Consider the following 21,282-nt stretch of genomic DNA (forward strand, 5'->3'; position numbering starts at 1 on the left):
AGGCTAAGTGGGATGAAATGAAAAAAAAAAACACACTAATCTGAATTCAACTTTTTGTCCACTATATCAATTTTCTCAAATGGACACAGTGAAATATCTGCTTTTGGGTGTGTGATAGTGCTTACTGGCTGGCCACATGCTTATTTTTGCATAGTTGCTGTTATATACCATAACATTAACCATAGTGCCAAACTTTACCTAACAACTGAATATTTTTTCTTAAAAGTAGCCTCCGTAGGCTCTTATGTCAGCCACTACTTTTTGTTGCAATAGCTTCGTACAGACTTTTTTTTTTTCTTTTCTTTCAGGCTCATCTCTTATTCTTTCAGAAACAACCTCAACTCGTTGAGAAAGCTTCAAAGTTATAAAGCGTTTCTAAGTAGCAGTACTACTCCTTTGGTTCAGATCACACAGAGTGCATGAAGTGGCACCCATTGCAGGATAATTATTCCTACATTGCAAGAATTTTCATTGTTTGTTCCTGACAATCCATAACCTTATTCAAGAATCAATTCTGATTCCATCATGTCAGAGCAAAGGTGTAAGGCCAAATTAGGTACACTTGTGAGGTATGCTGGTTTGACACAATACACTGTTACCCTTCTGTCTCCCATCACACCATCCTCAATCCATTTATGCATTTACTGAGTTAATAAAACCCATATGTTGCAACAGTGACAGCAGCTGTACCAAGCTCTTAACAAACAAGGCTGTCAGGCCTTGGTCAACCAATATGAGAGATAGATGCTAGTGACAGACTACTCACAGATCGTCAGCAAGGCATTTTTCCATCTGGCTTTCCTCCACTGTTCTCAGTTACACCTTACTGATCACACTTCCACAGGGCTGACTGAGCCACTCACAATGTCAATTCATAACCCTCCCCCACTAATTGTATCTAGCCCACTGCCCTTGAGATGGCTCTCCCCAAAGCAGGGCAGCAGGGATGTGTCAGTCCATCTGTGCTTCACACTCCTTTACACCACAGATGTCATATAGGAATACTTGCAGACACACGCACACACATGTCTGTACACCAGACCAGCTGTAACACATGTTTCTCTGTAATACCATGCATGCCTCCACACATTAGTTCACACACATACACATGTATTCTGACACCTACACTCATGCATACAAGCACACATCACCTTGAGCACTTGCTTTATGTGACACCATGTCTGCATGCTTGAGCAAACACACACAAACACACCCCAGACCATTTTCATTACATGTTCTATGTTACTCCATGTGAACACTGAGATTGACACACACATGCACATACAAGCAATGTACCGCTGAAGTGCGTTGCATTACCCTCCTCTTCACAAAACACTGCTTCAATTCTAAGGGGGTTGTCCAAGGCACTGACATTGTCATCTCTTAACATCACCCCAGTAATTGATGCAAGCCCGCTGCACTGACACAGCTCTCCCCACAGCAAAGCAACAAGGAGATGTCAGTTCAGCTTTGCTCCACAGTTCTTCAATACACCACACACATCATCCAGGAACACACACACACACACACACACACACACACACACACACACACACACACACACACACACACACACACACACACACACACACACACACACACACCTGTAAAGCCATACCAGCTATAATCCATGTTTCACTGTAATAGCATGCATGCCTCCACACATTTCTTCACACACTACCCAGTTCGGCTTTGTTAAAGGCAGATCCTGCCTCTTAAACCTGGTTGATTTCTTTGAAACAGTCACCAAGGCCATTGACGAGGGGAAGGTGGTCCACACAGCCTACCTGGACCTCGCAAAAGCCTTCGATACAATACCCCACTCGGGCATTATAGATAAGCTCACCAGCTTAAATATAAACCCCTATGTCACTAGATGGATTGCAAACTGGCTCAAGGACAGAACCCACATGGTTAGAATTGCTGGAGCCATGTCAGACTCCAAACCAGTTACAAGTGGTGCCCCACAAGGCTCAGTCCTGGGACCTCTCTTGTTCGGTATATATTTCTCAGAGGTACAGGCCAACACAGAAGGACTGTGGCTGACCAAGTTCGCAGATGACTGCAAACTGGGTGCCATAATCGACTCTCCAGCCGACACAAGCATCCTCCAAAAGGGCCTCATAGAAACAGACAACTGGTGCCAGAGCCATGGCCTCAAGCTAAATGCCAAAAAGTGTATAGTCATCCCCTTTGGCAAAAACAAAGTGCCCACAAATTACCACATAGGTGGAAATCCATTAAGTACAGAAGAAGTAATTAGGGACCTGGGGACCCAAGTTGATAGCAATCTCTCATTTGACAACCACGTGGCCAAAGTGGTTAGAAAAACATTTTATATAGCCCACCTAATCATGAAGGGATTCACATCTAGATAAGGGAGGTCATCGTGCCTTTTACTCATCCCTCATCAGGCCCATAATTGAGTACAATGCCCTTTTGGGATGTACCTTACCAGACACCTGCAGCAACTGGAAAGACCCCAAAAGTACCTCACCAAGAGGATCAAAGGGCTCAAACAGATGCCATATGCTGCCCGGTTAAAGAAACTCCAGCTCTACTCAGTGGCATACCGCCTGTTCAGAGGCAATCTGTGCCTGACGTATAAAGCCATGTCCAACCCGAATTAATGGACATGCTGCACCTCAGAAAATCCAAATCCCATCAAGCTACGCTCGAGACTTGAACCTCAGCACTGAAATAAATAGGACATGCTGGAGGGACAGATTCATAACCCAGAGGCTCCCTTCACTCTGGAATAAAATCCCAGTCCAGTTTAGGCAGAGTCCCTCATTGACTCTCTTCAAGAGGAATCTTGATGAGTGGATGGGAGATCGTAGGTTTACCCCGGGTATCACTTCTGTGTCACTGTTAGACAGAGGCACAGTATACTAACCTCGAAAAAGGGCATAGCAAAATAAATTTAAAATGGGTGGCGAAAGCCAAACACATTCTGGCTAGGCTTATAAATGCCCTAGGGCCCACTGCACTGACACAGCTCTCCCCACAGCACGGCAGCAAGGAGGTGTCAGTTCAGCTTTGCTCCACAGTGCTTCGTTACACCACATACATCATACAGCTGTACACACATACACACACACACACACACACACACACACACACACACACACACACACACACACAAACCCACACACAGACGCAGCCAGACCCAACTTTCTTTACAAAATGCACTCACACTCATAATGCACATGTTCTTCAACATATATGAACTCAAATTAACCCCAGGGATCAGGTCAGTCGCCTTGCTAGACAGGGGTCCAGGGAAGTAAATAGTGTGGGAAGAAATAGCCAGGGAATTGTTATGGCTAGGTTTGTATAGGCCCTAGTACCAACCTATGAACCTAATGCACATCCATCTATCAATGACAAACACAACTGCTACACACAGAGTCAGTAAACAGAATTAGCAAAAATGTAATCGGTTAATTTCAAACAAATAAATGAATAAGTATAACCACACATTTTCTCACAGGCTATAGGGAAGTGTGTTATACACATGGTGGATGCAGGTCTTTCTCATTAAACACACAAATTACTTTAGTGATATAGCTATTTCCTCAGGTAGACACAACTTCCCACATGACTGCATGTATTTGTCATGGTTACTCTATATAGTTCTATAACTGTCACTTTATATATCTACGTATATATCTATGGATGTATCAATATATATCTAAAACGCAATAAATACGTATTTATTTAAAAGCATTTCGATATACCCAAAACACACACTCACACACACACACACACACACACACACACACACACACACACACACACACATGCACACCTACCTTCAAATTACAAAATTAAACTATATACCAGCCTGTAGTACTGTTTCTCCATCTTCCACAAATGCTCAAAGCTAATGCTATTAGACAACAGCAACTGATACAAAGAGCTCATAGACATTTTTCTGGGGTGGAATCATGGCTGATACACCTGCAGGCCAACATTGTTTGAACACCAACAAGCCAAATTTGCACTAATATAGGTAGTTTGGTGTGTGCAGCCTTGAGTTAGATTTTTTTCTGTGAGAGGCGGTCTCATTTGTGGTTCCTTGGTTAGGCTGATTAGCAAGGGGTACACCAATGCTGTCTGGCCCAATTTGGAGCTATCATGATGACTCATCACCCTTCCTCCGTGATCTTTAGTAGTACCCTTGGTATCCTAGACAAGGGAAGGAATGCATAGACCAACAGGTTGCTCCAGTTGAATGACAGAGCTTCCACCCTTCCAGGCTTCTGGGTTGAACTCCCTGGTGCAGAACTGGTCAAGCTGGTTGTTCTGTAAGGAGGAGAAGAGGTCCACCTCTGGTGTTCCCCAAGCCTGCGTGATACGAGGGAAGGTCTCCCTGAGAAGTTGCCATTCTAGTGGGTCTAATTATTTTTTCCTGAGTTGGTCTGCTTGAATATTGTACTTCCCTGGAATGTACTAGGATATCAGATGAAGGTCCATCATAGAGACAGTCTGCCAGAGAAGTGTGGCTAGACGTCAAAGGGGGTAGAATTGAGTTGCACCCTGCTTGTTGATGTACCACATGACTGTGGTGTCTGTCTTGATGAGGAGCACCCCTGGAATCAGGTGGGCCTTGAAAAATGTAATAGCACTTAGTACTGCCATCATTTCCTTTTGGTTGATGTGCAGTCTTCTGCCCACCAAGGAGCAGCTCTATTTCCAGAGACTGAGAGTGTTGGCATCAAATTTGTGGAAATATGCAGGGGAACATAGGTTCATAGGTAGATACTAGGCTATCTACCCTACGGCATTCATAAGCCTAGCCAGAGTGTATTTGGCTTCTGCCTCCCTATTAGATTAGCCTACTGTGCCTCTGTAAAGTAGGTCACAGAAGGTACCCTTTTAAGATTAGTTTACTGTGCCTCTGTCTAGCAGGGACACAGGAGAGATCCCAGGGGTGAATTTGCGATTTCCCATCCACGCGTCCAGATTTCGCTTGAAGAGGGTCAGCAAGGGGCTATGTCTAACATGAATTGGGATTCTATTCCAGAGTGAGGGGAGCCTCTGGGAAATGAATCTGTCCCTCCAGCATGTCCTATTTATTTTTGTGTTGAGGTTTAGGTCCCTGGAGCGTGTAGCTCTAAGGGACTTGGATTTTTTGAGGTGGAGCATGTCCATTAATTCTGGGTTTGACATGGCTTTGTACGTCAGGTATAGATCACCTCTGAGTAGGCGGTAAGCAACTGAGTAGAGCTGGAGTTTCTTTAGTCGAGCTGCATAGGACATCTGTTTGTAGCCCATGATCCTCTTGGTGAGGTACTTTTGGGGTCTCTACAGTTGCTGCAGGTTTCGGGTAAGGTACATCCCAAAAGGGGCATTGTATTCAATTATGGGCCTGATGAGTGACGAGTAGAGAGGCACAATGACCTCTCTTGATCTAGATGCGAACCCTTTCGTGATAAGGTGGGCTATATAGAAGGTCTTTCTAACCACTTTGGCAACGTGATTATCAAAGGAGAGATTACTATCTACGTTGGTCCCCAAATCTCTAATTACATCTTCCGTACTTAATGGATTACCAGCTATGTGGTAATTTGTGGGTACCTTGTTTTTCCCAAAGGGGATGACTATGCACTTTTTAGCATTTAGCTTGAGGCCGTGGCTCTGGCACCAAGCATCCGTCTCTGTGAGACCATTTTGGAGGATGCTTGTGTCAGCTGGAGATTCGATTGCGGCCCCCAGTTTGCAGTCATCTGCAAACTTTGTCAGCCATAATCCTCCCGTGTTAGCCTGAACCTCAGAGAAGTTTATACCGAACAAGAGAGGTCCCAGAACTGAGCCCTGTGGGACGCCACTTGTAACTGGTTTGGATTCGGACATGGCACCTGCAATTCTGACCATGTGGGTTCTATCTCTGAGCCAGTTTGCAGCCCATCTTGTGATATAGGGGTTGATATTTAAGCTGGTAAGCTTATTTATGATGCCCGAGTGGGGTATTGTGTCGAAGGCTTTTGTGAGGTCCAGGTAGGCTGTGTGGACTACCTTGCCCTCATCTATGGCTTTGGTAACTGTTTCAAAGAAATTAACTAGGTTTAAGAGGCAAGATCTGCCCTTAACAAATTCTAATTGGGTAGGGTCCAGTGTCTGGAGGCTCCCAATGTCTTTGTTTATGAGTTCCATGATAATACGCTCCATAGCTTTACAGACCAGACTAGTCAGGCTTATGGGGCGATAGTTTCCGGGGTCCGTTGTGGCACCACCTTTGTGGAGTGGGACCACTGTAGCTGTACACCATTCTTTGAGTACATATCCTGTAGTAAGGCTAAGTTTGAACACTGACTTAATGTGAGGGTTCAGTTATTCTTGGAGCTCATGTAAGACACAGCCTGGGACACCATCCGTTCCCATAGATGCTGTGTTTTTTGCTTTGGAGAGGGCAGCTTTCACCTGTGCATCTGTGATGTCAGGGAGGTTACATTCAGTTGGGATAGGTATTTGCTCCTTTGGGGGGGGAAGGGGGGGAGAAGTTTGCACTTAATCTGTCTGCCAGTATGTTGGCTATGTCTGTAGGTTCGGTATATTTTGTACCGTTATGCAACAATGCAACAATTCAGAGCATATCTGGGAGTTTCCGCCCATGTTCCTGACATAACTAAAGAAGGCCTTGTGATTATCTTTAGTGTCTAGGGCAATTTTTCTTTCGAAACTGGCCTTTGATGATTTTATGAGGGATCGAAGTTTCTTGCTAATACTGATCAGAGATGCCTTCCCTTTTTGGGATTTTGCTCTGTCATGTAGTAGCTTCCTCCTTCTGTTGTATATCTTATTTATAACCAGGGTCCACCAGACCAGTCTCCTGTTTTTGGAGGAGTGAGTCTTGGTTTTATTTGGGATAGCACGATCCATGCATTCCTGCAGGTGCTCATAGAATGCATTTGTAAAGGATTCTGCGGATTGGGCTGTATTATCCTCTGGCCCAGGGGCTTTGAAGGATTCCACCTTAGTCTTGAGAAGTGCAAAGTTGGCTTTTGAGAAATTCTTTACAGTGATTTCCTTGGCTGGGGGTGGGGACGGGATAAGGATGTCCAGGGAAATTTGGTTATGGTCTGATCTTACCATTGAGGGTTTTTTACCTCTGGTGTGGAACATAGAGTCCCCATGTTGGTGATGACCATGTCCAATATGTTGTTCCCTCTTGTGGGAGTGGTGACCAGTTGTTCCATTGCGTTAGAGTTTATAAATTCAAGGAACCGTTGGGCGAGGGTGTTTGGGCTTGAGTAGTTTTCCCAGTCAATGTTTGGGTAGTTGAAGTCACCCAATAACATAATGTTTGGAGAGACCTTCATATTCTCCAGTGTTCTCAGGAATGCCAAGTGGGGTTCCTGTAATAGGAAGGGGGTTCTGTAGCAGGCTACAAACTGAAAGGCAGTTTTGCCCGCTGTTAGTTGCACATGGATGGTTTCCGATGCTTCGTGCAGTGCCACTAACCTGGAGGTGTAGGTATCTTTGATGAATATAGATACTCCTCCTCCTTTTGTGCTTCCGAGTTTTGGGGCTGAAATGCATGGTATGGGTTATAACCTGGTAGTGCTGGGGTACTCTCAGGAGCCTTGAACCAGATTTCTGTTACTGCACAGACATTGATTTTCTCCATACTGAGGAGAGCCTCGAGTGCATGCATCTTGAGGTTTAGATTTCTGGCATTGAGTAGCATTACCTTTAGTTTTTTTATCCTTGGGTTGTCTATGGAGGTGGGTTTGTCCTTTGAGCCTTGCCTAAAAAAGGCACTATGGGGGTGGCAAGAGCCTTGGCCAGTATACGAAAGCCTAAGGGTGACAGGTGCAAGCCGTCCCTAGAGAAGCAACGTGGCTTGTCGAGCATGTCATCCCAGGCTGACAGACACTGGATCCCCTTTGAATGACACCAATACTTTAGCCAATTGTTGAAAATGATCATTTTGTCTTTATACTGTGGAATCATTCTTGGTGAGGGCAAGATGCTATTCAAGGTCAGGATCATACCAGCCTGGGCTACATGGTCAGAGAGCTCCTCTATGTCTCTTTTCATGTAGTCCAGGGAGGTATGTCTCAGGTCATTCACACCAGCATGGACAATGACGGAGTCATACTTGTACTTGCTTTGGAGTGACGTGAGTGCCTGCGTTATGTGGCGGATCCTGGCACACGACAGGCAGCTTACAGTGACCTTCTCCTTGTTCAGTCTGGTGGGCAGGACATCAGGGTGCCTATAACAAGTGTAAGTAATTTAACCAAATGACCACTTAATTTATATGTACAAGTATGCTAAAAGGCAGTAGTAAAACATTTACCACAAAAGCCACTAAAGGTATATGTTCAAGTTTTCATTAGCACAAAAAAACAAACATTTACATAAGTGATCCTGTACTTTAATATGTCCCCATTACCTCAAACATCAATCATTGAGAAGCTCAGATGGGTTAACATGGTGGTGCTCTTCATTAATGTGTCTTTGGCTAATGAAGTTCGCATATGACTGCAAACTAGTAGCCATAATCGAAACTCCCAATGATGTGGAAATCCTTCAAAAGGCCCTCACTGAGACAGATGCCTGTTGTCAAAGCCATGGCCTCAAGCTCAATGCCAAAAAGTGCATTGTTATCCCTTTTGGTAAAAACTCTGTACCCATGAACTACCACATAGGCAGTAGTCTACTTAACACCAAAAGTATGATAAGGGACATTGGGACACAGGTGGACAGTAGTCTCTCCTTTGATAATCACATCACCATAGTAGCCAGAAAATCCTTGTACATGGCACACCTCATCACAAATGGTTTCTCATCCATGAAAAAGAGGTAATTCTTCCCCTCTACTCCTCAATCATTAGACCCATTATAGAGTACAATACCCCTTTTGGTATGTACCTCATAAGACATTTCCAACAACTGGAACAGCTGCAGAAGTACCTCACAAAGAGGATTACCGGCCTCAAACAGATGCCCTACGCAGACCTTGTCAAAAAACTCCAGCTTTACTCCATATCGCCTACTCATATGCGATCTCTGCCTAACAAAAATCACATCACCATAGCTACACGTTCTAGGGACCTAAACCTCGTCACCACAATAAACAGAACATGCTGGAGGGATAGATTTCTGTCCCAGAGACTTCCCATACTCTGGAACAAACTACCTATGTATATCAAACAAAGCTCCTCATTAGCACTCTTCAAGAAAAATCTTGATGATTGGATGGGAGATAGGAAATTCACCCCGGGGATCACTTCTATGGCTCTGCTCGACAGTGGCACAGGAAAATAATTTTCTTGGGTGGCGAAAGCCAGGGTAAATTTGGCTAGGCTTATATAGACCCTAGGGCCAATAGCCTAGTACCTACCTATGAACCTATGAACATACAAAGCTATGTGAAATCCAGAGCTGTTGGACATGCTCCACTTAAATCCCAATCCCCCGAGCTACACACTCTAGGGGCCTAAACCTTGTCACCACAATAAATAGCACATGCTCGAGGGATCGATTCCTAACCCAAAGACTCCCCATACTCTGGAACACACTACCTATCTGTATCAGACAAAGCTCTTCATTAGCACTCATGAAAAATCTTGATTGAATGGGAATATCGGAAAATCGCCCCGGGGATCACTTCTGTGGCTCTGCTCGACAGGGGCACAGGAAAATAATTCCCTTGGGTGGCAAAAGCCAGGGTATCTTTTTGGCTAGGCTGATATAGGCCCTAGGGCCAATAGCCTAGTACCTACCAATGAACCAATATGTCCTGTTATGAATACATACCGTGATGAAGCAAGTATCTACTTGTGACCTCTTTTGATATGTACCAGTATGCATAAGGACTGAGATGAAACATCTACTCATTGCAACCATTTTAGTACTATGATCCTATATGCAGATCACTAAAAATTAAAATATAATTAGGGATATGAAAAGCATCACAATGAACTGTTTTCATAAGTGCCACTTTCATTAATATGTCCTAGAATGCAGAGTTAAACAAATGAAATATTTACCCGAGTGACCCCCTCAACATTACTATTGAAATGCGATCACCCTAAAAGTGGATTCGGTGGTGACAACTGTAGCTAGTCAGTAATACACAACACAGCATATATGCAGATATATAGCAGCCAACCAAGCACTTTATTCATGGGGAGACTTTACCTACCCCTCTACAGGCTGGGAAATGTACACTGCATCCAAACTGCAGGCACATTTTCTGGACTTTATTAGTGATCAGTTAGTGTGCACTTCAACCAGAAGTTCAAACATACTGGACCTAATTCTAACTAATGTGAGAAAGTGCTGCACTCCCCGTCTCACAGCCTCATTGGTGAGGTTGGATCACAAAGCTGCCTTATTCAAAACTAAAATCAACCTAGAAAACACAGCAAAAACTTCTACAGTTCAAAACTATTCAAAAGCAAACTACATCCTTTTAAGTGACAGTTTGTCAGAATTCAGTGCCCTGCCTAACCCAGGGTTCACAACAGCCTTTGCAGAATTATTCACAAAAAACTTTGTACAAACATGCAAATGACTGTATAGAGGTTGTTGTACCTACCAGAAGTAAGCCCCAAACAAAACCCAAAAACAAACCACTCTGGTGGAATCCAAATCTTAACAGGGTGTAGAACAAAAGAAAAAACAGTCATGGCCAGAGTTAGAAAAAGCAACTCTCACAATGACAGCAGCTTTCTAATTAAAGTAAACAGGAAACTCAGAGGACTCATTAATCTAGCAAGACCAGTTATGAGGTCAAGATAGCTTCCGATGTTAAAGACAGCCACAAGGCCTCTTACAACTATGTCTGAAACCTGAAAGATAACGTACAACAGTGTAAAACTGATAGTAAATGGTACCACTTTCACTGAGCAGAATGAAATAGTGAATCTGCTGGCCAACAAATTCATCTCAAGCATTAGCCTACACTCCCCCAATGCCAGCATAACTTCCCCCCAACTATCATCATGCAGCAGGTCATAGTGGCACTCACTAAGGCCAAAGCCTCAGTGGGGCCCGACAGTATCCCAGGTTGCCCACTAAATCATCTGAATATCAGGATAACTTGAGTCACTTTTCAACTACAGCTACATACAAAGAGAATGGAAGATGGCAATGGTTATCTCCCTTCATAAGGGTAGACCATCAAGCAACCCCATAAAAAACAGACCCATTAGTCTGACTTGTCTAATATGCAAAGCCATGGAATGAATCTTCATGGAAATGATCCAAAAAGACATTGGCAACCTACAAACACTGGAACCATCCCATTTAGGTATTGTCAAAAGAAAGTCATGCATACCTGGTAGACTTCTTTGAAAAGGTAATCAAGGCAGTGGATGAAGGGAAAACAGTGCATACTGCCTACCTAGACCTGGCTAAGGCATTTGATACAATACTGCATTAAAGTATTGTGGACAAGCTCACCGCATTAGGCATAAATCCCTACACAACTCACTGGATTGCCAGCTAGCTCATAGATAGGACCCAAGAAGTCTGGGTTGGTGAGATCACCTCCACCAAGAGGCAGGTCACCAGTGGAATACCACAGGGTTCCATGTTGGGCCCACTCCTGTTTGGCATCTACTTCTGAGGTCAAGGCTAATGTCAAGAGCCTGTGGCTCACAAAGTTTGTAGAGGACTACAAATTGGGAGCTATCATAAATTCCCCTGTGACACTAACATCCTGCAAGAAGGTGCAACACAGACAAACAACTGGTGCCAAAGGCATGGATTAAAACTCAGTGCAAAGAAGTGCATTATAGTCTCTTCTGTGAAAATGTCTACATGGACAATTACACTACTGATAAAACACTTCTAAGAGCTCATCCAGTAGTTAGAGATCTGGGAACATATGTAGACAGAAATCCGGCCTTTGACCAACACGTAGCCAAAGTAGTAAGGAAATCATTCTATGTCATCCACCTTATAAGTAGGGATCTGGCATCCAGGTTCAAGAAAGTTATAGTATTACTCTCCTTGTCCCTTACCAGAACCATCGCTGACCAGGCATATGCAACAGTTAGATTGCTCACACAGGTTCCTCACCAAGACACTTCTGGATATACAGATTGCCTTAGAGCGATGATGATGATGATTATATTCGGGATCCTACCAGTTTTTCAGGGGTGATCTGCTCTTGGCATACAAAGCATCCTTGGATTCAGCCCTGATGTAGCTTTTGCACATCTGGAAAAAGATTAGCACCAGAAACACTAGCTCCAGAGATATGAACTTTGCTTGCCACATAAATAGAACATTTTGGTGAGACAGGTAAGTGAGTCATAGGTCCCCATGTTGTGGAATAGTCTCCCCATCGATGCGAAACAGAGCCCATCCCCAACCAAATTCAAATATAACTGTGGTCATTGGAGGAGAAATCGCAATTTTATCCCTGGGCTAGCCCCCATGTCTGACAGTAAACATTCCGTAACTAACATAACTTTTTAGCAAAATCCTAACAAATGTACCCCCCATCAAAAAGCATATGTTACCAGTGGATGCATTTGGATTGAGTTGCATGGCTAGGCTTCTAAAGGCCCCAGTGGTAATTAGCCTACTATATAAACACAAGCCTATAATTTATCACATGTGCATTCAGTCATTTTTTGACACATCAAAGATCATATGAAGATATCCGACTCAGGAAGTTAAAGCTGATCAATATGTTGATTGTAATACATAGACACAACAAGAATATAGTCAACTTAATATAAAAAAATAAAATATTTATAGGAAAACATAGCAACTACAACAATTGTCAACAGCCAACACCCAGCAGAAGAAAAAAACACACTAGCTGGATTCAGATTGGATTATATAAGAAAAAAGAAAATAACACAATGATCGACTCCATTCTTTTGTTTTTCTTTTTTTCTGTTCTGTACAATTCACACACATGATACTGCAAAATCAGACAAAGTAATAAGCTTAAATAAATATAACTTTTAACTTAACTAGAGGGTGGATGGATGGATGGATAGAATATTCACAGAAAGTATACTAAAATAAATAAATACATACATATATATGTAGCACCTAGGAATGAAATCAGGATGGTAAAGTCCAGCCAACACAGTTTTGATAATGAGTGACCCAGTTGTATTAGCTTCCTTTCTTTCAGGTCAGTGTCTGACTAAGTGGCATCTGACAAAATCAGTCACTTTAAATATTGATGGAGCCTTTCTTTGGTTATGGTCACCTTTCAGCAGACACAACACCAGGATTTTGAAGTCTGTATGTGCTTGTTTTTAAGCCACTTCTGTGAAGTTGGCCATAAAATAGCAGTAATGCTTTTGCAGTAACGTGGTAACGTCAATTTTCACTAGAAGTCTTTTGGCAATTTAATTGGTTATTGCAATAGGCAGCTTCACCCCCCCCCCCCATTGCTTTACGTTTGTCAATCATACTTCAGACAAAAGAAGGGACCAGTGAAGGAAGGCACGAAGGTGTAAATTCTAATGCCCGTTTTTACAGCATGCCATATTAATTGCCATTCAGTCATTAATTGTCATAGTACACAGTAACAGGTAGCCACAATTACATCTGCCAACTCTGTATTCTAGGCTGGTATCCCTATATTTTCTAAAATGTAAATTTCTGTAAACTATGCCACCTTGAATCACTTTAACTTAATTTTAATTTAACTGGAAGTTTTCTTCTGGGTTCTAGTGCTAAAGTAATGAAATAAATGTACACGTCTTGATATCCCTGGTGTGCAGATACTGAATGCACCGTCATAACAAAAGTTTGTGGTTTAAGTTCAGAAAAAAAAATAATCCAGACAAAACTCACAATAATAGTCTATGTTATTACAAGTGTAATCAAAGTTTCCCCTCCAGTGGTTCTGCAGTTACCCAACACTTGTACACCAATTACAACATGTTACCCTTAAAAATGCATTTCCCGCACACCATAAATACATAGTAAGCTGAAGACAAAACGGCAACCACTAACTCTTTACTGGCAAGTTAAAAAAAGACCACAGGGTAGAATTCACTAAAATCTTTTACCACCAGCTAAAATACCTTTCGTTGACTTACTGAGCATTTTGGATTTCTTCACTGGTAAGCACAGAATAAATCCTCCTTACGTCTCGAGAGCCATTTCATCCAGAACTGCAGATCCCATACTGTTATTTGACAAACTGCAGGAGTTTGTAGTTTAGAGCCAATTCCAGTCACCTCGAGAAAGAAGAGTAGGAAGCCTTGTCCCTGCTGTCTGCAACAGCCATCCTTTTTCACCACAAAAAGTCACTTAAACATGTATCAGTCTAGCAAGATTTGTGGAATACTAGTTAGGTGCTCCGTCGGAAAAACAAAGACGCTCAGAAACAACTAATTTAAACAGAAGTTCCTTCTCCTGAGCAAGGGAGTTCCTATGCAAATAGGAAGGCCGGATTTCATGCAAATGTTAAGTGGGCATGTATAATTGTATATAGGGCATTTCCTGGGGCGAAAAAAGCAGAGGAGGGTGTGGTCTACTCTGCAAAGCTTGGAGAGTACATGGGCGATTTGTCGGAGAATCCATACAGCGCGAGATTGAAGTTTTAAGAAAGATGACTAGCTGTACCGCTAGCAGAACAACGGAAATCACCAAAAATGACAAAATAAATACTTCCCCTTATATCTTAATGATTATCTTCAGGGGCGGTATCGACAGATAGGGGAAAAAATACATTAGGGAGAAGAAATCATGCATATTATCCTGTAGTTGTCCTTTAAGCCAAGCATGTCTTCTAAGTACAGACCCAGTGACAGCAGCCCTGCAAGATACCTCTAATGAATGAAAGCCACATTGCAAAGTATGTTTTCCAACTTGTTCAGCAGAATGCATTAAATCCTGTAAATCCTTATTTTCAGCACAGTCAGGAATCAACATCATTTTCTGTTTAAGCAATCCAATAATATGCTGCTGATACTTTAACATATGAAACTGGCAGTTTAAGGCCCTAATGGCCAAAGTTGCAGAAGTGTGTACCTTCTTGCCCCATCTGTCCAGGGCCCTGGAATCTCTATCAGAGGGGGTAGGGTTTTTGGCAGTAGTAGCCTTAATGCCTTTGGGTCCCTGTGAAATGGTCTCAGGATCTGCAGTAGGATTCTTAAAGAGGAACTTGTGAGAGTCAGGTACTCTGTAATACCTGTCAGGCTTTCTGGGAGCCGGAGGTAAAGTGTCAGGGGCCAGCCTAGATTCCAAGAAGGCATCATCTACAACGCCCAGTACAGGAGGGATAGCTAAAGGCCTGTGTTGAGGTAGGAGTAAGAATTCCCTAAGCCTCTTTTTGGAGTCAGAGTAATCCTGGCTTTCCCAGAGGAAATACTCCCTAAGAGTATGCAAGATTTCAAACAAAAGAGAAATCCTCAGGAGGGGAAGCAGAGGGAATGGAGTCCTCTGCATCAGAATCCTCATAGGTAAATAAGGGCAACTCTTGGTCATCAGAGAAAACAGAAATTTCAGAATCCTGATCAGAAGAATCAGAAGAAAAATCAGTTCTAGGTCTCTTAGAGGGAGAAGGGTGGCTTCCCCTGACGAGAGTAATCAAATCTTCAGCCATTCTTATCATCAGTTTTTCAGGCATAGGGGCCTGACCATGTGGTCTGGGTATCAGTTTTCTAGGCATGGATCGAGTTTTAGGCCTTGAAGAAGATGGCGTTGGTTTAATATACAAGTCAGTAGGCCTGAATACACCCTCAGAAGCAGTTGCCTGCACAGTGGCTCCGGACTCATCCAAGGTAGAGACATCCTCAGGTTCCACAGTTGAAGAAGCATCTCATGGCATACCGGACTCCGAATGGGTCTCAGTAGATGTCTGCGAATCTGAAGTAGCGGGTATCAGGAGCTGCGAAAGCTCCTCATTGAGTACCGGTGAACTGGCGACTAACTTAGCAGAAGTGTTGTCAGCAGCTTTGGACCTATGTGGTCTGTCTCTGTCTTTATCTTTGCGTTTTTTCAGAATGTCAGTAGTTGGGTGGCTTACTGAAGCCATTTCTGGATAATTGAACAGAGTACCAAAAAATTTAGATGCGAAAATGAACCGATAAAGAACAGTACGAGGACTGAATAAGGCACAAAACCAACAACAAGGTACATCGTGGTCTGGGCCTAAGCAAGGAATGCAGTACGAATGAAAATCTTTATGAGGTATTTGCTTTCCACAAGAAATACAATTGTTAACTTTTACTGACATTGGTTTAGAGCAAGAAAAAGGACCCCCAACGAGGTACTTAGCTTAGTTGAAGACTTCTGATCTGAAACTCGAAAACGAAAATTTCAGGAATCGGCTGACCGGCACTTGCGAACTGCTTCTGCTTTGGGTACCGCACAGCAAGAAAGACTGATGTAATGACATCGGCAGCATGCTTTATACCCCTGACTACCTGACGTCATGGAAGATGAGACAGCAACTGACGCAGGACCCAAGACTTTGATAATCAGGCTGACTGAGGGTTACCCGCAAGCAGATAACCCAAATGTAATGACTGCAACAGTGAAACACGAAGAACATCTCCCCTGGCTGGGTGTTATTTCCCCACTAAAACACACATCTGTCTGGCATTATTTCTTGCTTAAAGCATAATACACACAAAAACACATTTAATGGTCATTTCAAATGTCAGCGGAGTGCCCCATTCATTCCAACACCAACAAAAGCCAACTTTATCAGGGTTAATCATCTGTGCCCAATTTAATCCCTACTGAATTAAACATCTGAATCAGCTTGTAAATGAATACTTTTGTACCTATTTTTTACACTGAATCCAGCATTGAATACAGACCAGCTAGAACACATTATACTTTAGTTTGTTTGTGTCTTTCGGCTTTTCCCGGTTAGGGGTCGCCACAGCGGAACTCCGGTCCGCTAATGATTGGTAGTGGATTTTTATGTACCGGGTTACCAGCCCTGACGCACAACCTTCAACGAAGGCACGCCCCATTCACGTATGCCTCCACACAGAAGACGCTCTAGCTGAGAATCGAACAGGACAACGTCTTGCTATGAGGCGACAATGCTACCGCAGCACCACCACTACAACTTTAGTAATCCTTAATATTTTTTCTGTAAATCTCCCTATTGTCTTCCTAATAAGCAAACAATCAAAACAGTAATTAATGTGTGCTTAGTGTGGACATATATCTATCTAGCTATACAGACATATGTATACGAACATACACACATGCACACACACACACATACATACATACATACATAAAAAAGCTATGGGTGCTTCCACTGATACAGAATGTAAGAATGAGATTAGTTCAGAATATGTGGAATATAACTATATTGTCAGAGACAAAGACTTTTCAGAATGCAAAGAAATCACAGCAAAGAGAACAACAAGCTTACCATGTGCCATATGTTTTAACTGAAATACATGTAACAGTACGGAATGGAAATACTAGTTTAAATGTACTGAAGGGTTGTGAAGGTATAAATGCAGAATAATTTGGCATGCATACAGCTGATGGTAATGCAACAAACACTTTAGAACAATACAAAACATGTAGAACAGCTTTGAATGTTCGCTGAAATGCAGTTATTTCATGTTTAGAAGTCTGTAACACATCAGTAGTCAGGCAACAGTAAAAAAAAAAAAAAAATACTCTAAGAGTCTTTCAAACACCAGTCTGACGTATGCACTACAAAATTTCAATAAGTCCACTACAACCCTAATAAAGGTAAATCAACACTTTTGGAGACCCAGCTGCTTGCACTGCCCTAGAATTTCTAAAAGATACCCTGGCAAGGGACTGGGGGGGTGCAAACAGATGCACCTCAAGTGTGAAACAGGACAGAAGGCCACAGATCTCTCAGTGAATGTAAGGAAGAACAATTCTAACTAGTGAAGTTCTTCATCACATAAGGCAAAATAGGTCACAAAGCATGTATGTGAACATCAGGGGAATAAACTACTGATACTCTCTAGCTATATGTGAAGCATGAGTGGACCATGTATAATAAAAAACAAACAAAAAAAATGTAGCACATCCCGGTCATCTGCAGGGTTCCTCAACCACTCACTGAGGCATGGCTGCATATGCCCAAAAGACGGGAAAATAAACTTGTCAATGGGCAAGAAAAGAATGACTACAAATCAAGCTTCATGCACTAAAAGTTGCTCTTCTAAACATTCCAACAAATTGTGCACAGTTGATTAGTGTGTAGAGTATGAATATCCTGGCTCACCATAGCTCTTAACTGTTCATATTGTCACCTCATATGTTTGGTCTTCTGACTTCCTCCCACATTCCAAAGACATACAGTAGATGGACCGGACACTCTAAATTGGCAATAGGTGTGCGTGTGTAGTGTGGAAGAAGTATCACTGCAGGGTTAGCCACCCGGTGGTGTAAACCTTGGCTCTAGATGATTGTCACTAGTGAAGTGACACCCAAATCCCAGGTGCAAACTGGGAGAAAGAGGTTGTAAATGGATGGATTGACAAATTATTAATGATGGAAGTCAGAAAATAAATGACAGGCATTTGAGTTTCAGACTTCATACTCTTCAGAAAATCCAAGCTAATGGAAAACGTTACTCTTTCTATTTTCTAAGTTTATAAGAGCAATATTTAAAAACTGTCCCTATTTTGGACTCTCGTCCCCCCATTTTTTATGGCCTTGTCCAGAGTTCTTGGTCTAAAAGGTTTGGCTATAGACGGCTCACTTATAAAGTGATAGTTTCCTCTAAACTTGTCTTGCACACCTGTACAACAAGTCTGCCTCAAGCTTAATTTACTACAAAACCATATCTGTCATCACCTCAAGAGAATTCTGAACAAAGCCAAAAATAAAGGGGGACAAAGGCTAAAAATCAGAAAAATGATTTAAATTAGTATGCATTTTTGAAAGAATATGACATTTAAAACTCAAATGCCTAACTTCAAACAATTATTGGTTAGAAAACCACAGAATAAATGAGGAACAGACTAAAAATATGAGGCAGAAATCTAGACATTCTGTGAAATTCTGGACAATTGTGAGGTATGTACATATCACAAAAATATGCAAAGTTTGCAGAATATGGACACGAGGGCAATCTGACTGTAAATTATATCACTCCAAAGATTACCAAATATGATTCAGTCAATAAATCTAGCTAGCAAGCATCACCTTTCTTCACCTCCTCCTCAAAATGGAAGTCACTACTGTAATATGAGCAAAGCTTTTTACTATGTCAGTAATTAGCAGTCACTATAAACCACACCAAGTTTCTCTCTCATTTCAGTAATCAACTGTAGTGCTTCAAAGTCATCCAATATACATCTATGAGGTCACATTTTTGTACCCCTTTCTGTAGCCATGGTAATTCAGCCATGCTATACAGGCTATTATCTTGTATTGGTGAATAATTTCAAAGTTCAAGGTGGGTGGGGTCAACAGAGGCACAAGAAAATATTATTTCACAGAGCGGGTGGTAGGGAAATGGATTATCCTATCCCAAGATACAGTACAGCCAAAAACAGTAAGAAAACTCAGTGACAAGTAAAGTAGAATTTGTAGCTTATTCAGCACATCTGAAAACAGGCTCACTATGTTGGCCAGTCGGTCCTTATTTATTCTATTTATCCTTATTTATCTACTCTCAGATTCTTTGCATGTTGCCCTTGTGTGCTGCCAGAAAAACAGCGCAGCAGTATAGTGATGACATTCCTATTTGCAGGTGAAAACAGTAATAAAGGCACATGATCTGCTAACAGCACAGACCACAAGTGCGACAGACTTAGTAAGAATGTACTTTGCCTATTTGCAAATCAAAGTACTGTAATAAATTACAGGGAAACAAGCCGCAAATCTGCTCATAATGTCTTCCATGACATGAAATAGTACTGCTCCAAGACTGCAAGAGAAAATATCAAAGGAAGGTTTTAAGGGACTTGACAAAAGAGTGAGTCAGCAACCACCCGGAAGTTAGCAACTACATGACATGGAAGAAAGCAGACTTATTTAACTCACCTCCCGTAGCTAGTAATCCGATCAGAACAGTGCATCATACTTTAAAAGGTAATGTCAATAAATCACTAATTAGAAGAAGGCTTAATACCACTATAGGTCTAGTCTGTGGAAAACTAAGAAGGCACATTAATGTTTTCCCTTGCTTTGGGCAGTCTATTCTTTGCAAGTTTATTTCCCACCTCTATGTCTTTTCATAGCCTATATTCTTTTAAATGTTACGATACATTTACCAACATTTTTTTTAAATAATCACCAACATTTTTTTTTAAATAATCTCTGGGTCCATCTCTTCAGTAATTGTCTTTCAGAATATATGGATTCCCAGGAAACCTTTCTGACATCTGGTCAGTTATTAGCCAGACAGCAAGCACTCAAGCAATGCCAAACACCAGACAGCTTCAACAGCAGGCTTTGTGCATACAAACAGTGAGAAAGAGAGACAGAATGTTTGGAACATTCTTCCGCTTTTAAACAGGTTAACTGCAAGCTTGTTTCAGCAGATTGTGCAAGCAAAATGTTTATTTTCCTGAACCAAAATACTCTTCACAGCATTAATTGATCATCACTGGTCCATTTACGGTTACATTACACTTCCCACAGATTATTGGTGAGCCGTTTCTTTCTTTACCTCAGGCATAACATGGACTACTCATTTATTGTGGTATCGTAGCAAACAGCAGACATCTCTTTACAAACAGATACAGTTGTAATCAGAAACCTGAAAATAGGCATCAGTCCAAAATTAGTACTTTAAATGAGAGACAAGCTAGATGCATCCTCATACCACTCTGCTACTTTCTGTAATCACCTCCACAGATCACATTATTCTGAGAAAAGGCAAATAATGTTTTTTCCACAAAAAATAAACAATTTGCATTTCTCCTTCCTTTGGTGGCTTTAGAAAGGGAAAACTGCATTTGTGAACTTCTCTGAAATCAGCACTTGTGTTTTGAAATAAGGAAAGGCATTTTTTTTTTAGACAGCATGCACTTAATCTGCATGTTTATCGAGTTCAGGAAATGGGTGTTGTACCTTCCTGCACAAACCTAATCTGTACATTCCTCCTTTACAAACATCTGCATGCTGATGCAAATCTGCTGCAGTTTTTAGTCTATGTCACTTAACTTTGTATGGCAAAATTTCAGACTATGCTCTTTGAAGGTAAACTTTACTACACTGCTTTCATGGCAAACTACAACACCTTGTTCAGAGAGTTGAACATGGTCACAGTATTTTATACCATAACTTAAATATACTATATATATATATATATATATATATATATATATATATATATATATATATGGGTCTACTTCAAAACACTGAATTGTC

General features: G+C 41.8%; 2 protein-coding genes across 2 annotated transcripts in view; one reads left to right on the forward strand and one right to left on the reverse strand.

Annotated features, from left to right (window-relative positions):
* Positions 1-21,282, reverse strand: part of LOC122815439 (serine/threonine-protein kinase NLK2-like) — a 448,006-nt gene that overhangs the window by 306,533 nt on the left and 120,191 nt on the right. The window lies entirely within an intron of this gene.
* LOC122815440 (zymogen granule membrane protein 16-like) overlaps positions 19,605-21,282 on the forward strand; it is a 438,821-nt gene continuing 437,143 nt past the window's right edge. The window contains exon 1 of the mRNA XM_044087931.1: positions 19,605-19,998. The gene's annotated coding sequence lies outside the window, so the exon portion shown is untranslated. The remainder of the gene's footprint in view (positions 19,999-21,282) is intronic.

This window comes from Protopterus annectens, chromosome 11.part0 (genome assembly GCF_019279795.1).
Source record: "Protopterus annectens isolate FY-2018-M chromosome 11.part0, PAN1.0, whole genome shotgun sequence".
Lineage (NCBI taxonomy): Eukaryota > Metazoa > Chordata > Ceratodontiformes > Protopteridae > Protopterus > Protopterus annectens.